Source organism: Cebus imitator, unplaced genomic scaffold, assembly GCF_001604975.1.
Source record: "Cebus imitator isolate Cc_AM_T3 unplaced genomic scaffold, Cebus_imitator-1.0 Scaffold167, whole genome shotgun sequence".
Classification (NCBI taxonomy): Eukaryota; Metazoa; Chordata; class Mammalia; order Primates; family Cebidae; genus Cebus; species Cebus imitator.
In genome coordinates this window covers 2,003,943-2,008,585 of record NW_016107482.1, presented here as the reverse complement: position 1 = coordinate 2,008,585, position 4,643 = coordinate 2,003,943, and the positions used below count along the sequence as shown (strand labels likewise).

The 4,643-nt window shown below is 39.8% G+C and overlaps 1 protein-coding gene and 1 non-coding gene across 2 annotated transcripts in view; both read left to right on the top strand.

Moving 5' to 3' along the window:
- The window catches only part of CNTNAP5 (contactin associated protein family member 5), an 865,582-nt gene that overhangs the window by 835,405 nt on the left and 25,534 nt on the right, over positions 1-4,643 (top strand). The gene's annotated exons all lie outside the window — the stretch shown is intronic.
- Positions 4,157-4,262, top strand: LOC119473561. Its single transcript, XR_005202771.1, has one exon. It is a non-coding gene; the product is annotated as a U6 spliceosomal RNA (small nuclear RNA).

The following is a 4,643-nucleotide window of genomic DNA, read 5'->3' as shown; positions in this document are numbered from 1 at the left end:
TGTGTATCCTTGCATGTGAGATGGGCTTCCTGAATACAGCACACCAATGGGTTTTGACTTTTTATCTAATTTGCCAGTCTGTGTCGTTTGATTGGGGCATTTAGCCCATTAAAATTTAAGGTTAATTTTGTTATGTTTGAATTTGATACTGTCATTTTGATGCCAGCTGGTGGGTTTGCCCATTAATTGATGCAGTTTCTTCATTGTGTTGATGTTCTTTACCATTTGGCACAATTTTGGAGTGGCTGGTACTGGTTGATCCTTTCTACGTTTAGTGCTTCTTTCAGTAGCTCTTGTAAACCAGATGTGGTGGTGATGAAATCTCTAAGCAATTGCTTGTAAAGGATTTTATTTCTCCTTCCCTTATGAAGCTTAGTTTGGCTGAATATGAAATGTAGGTTAAAAGTTCTTTTCTTTAAGGATGTTGAATATTGGCCCCCACTCTCTCCTGGCTCGTAAAGTTTCCTCAGAGAGATCTGCTGTGAGTCTGATGGGCCTCCCTTTGTGGGCAACCCAACCTTTCTCTATGGCTTCACTTAGCATTTTTTCCTGCATTTCAACCCTGGTGAATCTGATGATTATGTGCCTTGGAGTTGCTCTTCTTGAGGAATATGTTTGTGGTGTTCTTTGTATTTCCTGGACTTGAATATTGGCCTGCCTTGCTAGGTTGGGGAAGTTCTCCTGAATAATACCCTGAAGAGTGTTTCCCAGCTTGGATTCATTCTCTCTGTCACATTCAGATACACATATCAGGCATAGATTAGGTCCTTTCACACAATCCCATATCTCTTGGAGGCTTTGTTCATTTCTTTTTACTCTTTTTTCTCTAATTCCCATTTTATTTCATTGAGTTGATCTTCAATCTCTGATATCCTTTCATCTGCTTCATCATTTTGGCTATTGAAACTTGTGTGTGCTTTGCGAAGTTCTCATGTTATGTTTTTCAGCTCCATCAATTCATTTATATTTCTTTCTAAGCTGTTTATTCTAGTAATCATTTCGTCAAACTAAGAAATTTCTTAGTTTCTTTGCATTGTGTTAGAATGTGTTCTTTTAGCTCAGAGAAGTTTGTTATTACCTACCTTCTGAAGCCTGTTTCTGTCAATTCATCAGACTCATTCTCCATCCAGCCTTGTTTCCTTGCTGATGAGGAGTTGTGATCCCTTGGAGGAGGAGAGGCATTCTGGTTTTGGGTGTTTTCATCCCTTTTGCACTGGTTACTTCCCATCTTTGTGGATTTATCTACCTGTGGCCTTTGTAGTTGTTGGCTTTCATATGGGGTCTCTGGACATCCTTTTTGTTGCTGATGAAGTTATTTCTTTCTGTTTCTAAGTTTTCCTTCTAATGGTCAGGCTGTAGGACTGCTGGAGGTGCACTCCAGACCCTGCTTGCTTGGGGATCACCTGCAGTGGCTGCAGAACAGTAAGAGTTGCTGCCAGTTTCTTCTTGTTATCTTTGTTCCAGAAGCATACCTCCCAGATGTCAGGCTGAGCTCTCCTTTATAAGGTGTCTCTTGATATACGGGGGTTGGGTATCTGCTTGAGGTGACAGTCTATCCCTTATAGGAGCTCAAGTGCTGAGCTGTGAGCTCCAATGTTCCATTCAGAGCTGCTGGACAGCTACATTTATGTCTGCTACAGCGGAAATCATAACCACCTTTTTTTCCCAGGTGCTCTGTCCTGGGAAGGTGGGGCTTTACTTGTAAGTTCCTGTGACACTTCTGCCTTTTTTCAGAGATGCCCTACCCAGCACGGAGGTAGCGTAGTTACAATCTGCCAGCAGAGGTGTTGCTTAGCTGCCATGGGCTCTGCCCAGCTGCTGTGTGAACTTCCTTGCAGTTTTGTTTGTAGAGGTATAGTTAGAACTGACTCAGTAATGGTTGTCTGCCTCAGTAATGGTGGACTGTCTCTGTAATGGTGGACTATCTCGGTAATGGTGTACTGCCTCAGTAATGATGGACTGCCTTGATAGTGCTGGATTGCCTCAGTAATGGTGGACACCCTTCCCCCCATAGAGCTGGACCATCCCAGGTCCAGCTGTGCTTGCTATGAAACTCTCAATCCAGAGAGCTTCAGATTGCTGGCCTTTGTAGGGGTGGGATCAGCCAAACCCGATCACCTGGCTCCCTGTTTCAGCCCCTTTTTTTCAGCTGAATGAGTGACTCTGTCACCCAGGTGTTCCAGTCAACAGTTGAAACAGTGCCTGGATTTGTGTGAGTTTTTGTGTGGAGACCCACTGTGCCGGCTGAATCAGCCACGCTGGAGACTCATGGTGCTTTTTCACCCAGGAATCTCCTGATCTGTGGGCAGTAAAACTTTGTTTGGAAATCTGATGATCACTCACCCTCTGCGTTTTCACTGGGAACTGCACTCCAGAGTTGTGCCTATTCAGCCATCTTGGTAGAGCAATCTTAATAAGAACTATGGCAGTTCCATGACCTTTAAAATTTGTGATCAAAGCAGTGTGTTTTTTTTCCAAATCACGAAGCTACTGTGTGGCATTTCTCTGCAAGATGATTCACTTAACCTGGTAGAAGCTCCATAATTAGGGTCTCCTAGTATTATTATGGAGCAATAACTACAAAGGGCATCCTGAGTGGCATGTAAGATTGTCTGATACTATGAGATAATTAGTACCAGAATACAGGAGACTTGGCACTATAAAACACAAAAAGGCAAGAAGCACTGTATACTGTATAAAATGGTCACCTGTGGGACCATTTTTTTTGTCGGGGCTGGACTCCAGTCTCCAGTGAATAGTTCCACGTTTACAAATTGACAGTGGCCAAAATTAGGTTATTCAACTTAGACTCTCTGAATCTTTATAAAGGCCAGTATATGACTCATCAGAAATAACTGACTTTAAAATTGTAAAAAGTGTATTTCCTTAAAATATATATGATAAAATTGCATATATGTACTATACATCAGAATATGTATGGGGCTGGATATAACTCACAAAATGGCCACATATTAAACACATTTATCATATATGTTTTATCATTTGTATGTTAAAAATATCACTGGGCTTTCAAAGATTGGCTTGCATGTGTGTAACTGACTGTTGCTTACCTACCCAACATCCATTTTAACTCCCTTTCCTTTACCAACAGGATTCCAATTTTATGCAAGTATTCATGCTCTTCCATGAAGTCATATGCTACTGAGAAGGTTGTTCTATCTGAAATCCCTTAGTATTCCTTCTTACAGTGTGATCTAGTGATTCTCAAAGTTTTGTCCAGGAGTCATGATTTTGAGATCCTCTTAAGGAATCCATTGGATTTAAATTGTCTTTATTTTTATAATAAACATTATTTGCTATTTTTGTTCTCATTCTCTTACATACACAAAGAGGAGTTTTTCACAGGCTATGCTATACCTGATGATGGCATCCCTGGGATAGCTAATCGAATGTGTGCTGTGGGCTATTGTTTTAAAATTTTCTCAGTTTTGGGTCAGGACAAAGTAGACACTGATAGATAATAAAAAACAGATATCCACAAAGTTTTCAGGATTTTTAAAGTAGGAAGGAATCTTGAGACCAAAGAGTTTGAACACTGCTAGTCTGAGTAAATGACTGTGGTTCACTTCCTTTGCCAGTGATTGGTTAAGTCACAAAATGTGACACAATCTGGCCAATTAGAGAAATCCTGCAAGGTGACTGAATGTTTCAGATTCTGAGTAAGTATATTCCATTTTTAAATAGAGACACAGGATGAGGCAGACACACTTGGCTTTTTGTTTGTTTGTTTTAGCTGCTGGGCATTGTTGCATGTTGCAAGCTCACCCCTTTCCAGCCTGAGAATGAAATGAAGGAGCCACACAGAGGGGGAGAACTGATGTTCTGTGCCCAGGGCTCTCCTTGCTTCTCGATAACTTGTTATGTGAGATAAGTGACCACAATATTGTTTAGCTAGCTTACTATAGGTTGGATTTTCTGTTACTTGTTTTAGAAACCCATTCAAAAAATAAAATTTGTAATATGCTTATATCTGTAATTAAAAAATAAATCATATTAAATCACTGAAGATGCCAAGTATGGCTTTTACATATTTTGGTGTTCTTAACCTCATACCTTATAATTCCTCATTAGAGTAGAATATGTTGGTATAAATTAAATTTAATCTTTGCAAAAAAAAAAAAAAAAGCTCTCTTGGGTGCTCATTTGATAGCACACATACTAAAATTGGAACGATACAGAGAAGATTAGCATGGCCCCTGCACAAGGGTGACACACAAATTCGTGAAGTATTCCATATTTTTATAGACATTTACAGAATTCTCCACCCCCAAATCCACAGAATATACCTTTTTCTCAGCACCACATCACACGTACTCTAAACTGACCACAAAATTGGAAGTAAATCACCCCTCAGTAAATGCCAAAGAATGGAAATCATAACAAACAGTCTGTCAGAACGCAGTGTAACCAAATTAGAACTCAGGATTAAGAAACTAACTCAGAACCTCACAATTTCATGAAAACTGAACAACTGGCTCTTGAATGTTGACTGGATAAACAATGAAATGAAAGCAGAAATAAAGATGTTCTTCAGAACCAATAAGAAAGAAAACAACATACCAGAATCTCAGGGACACATTTAAAGCAATGTCTAGAGGAAAATTTATAGCAATAAATGACCA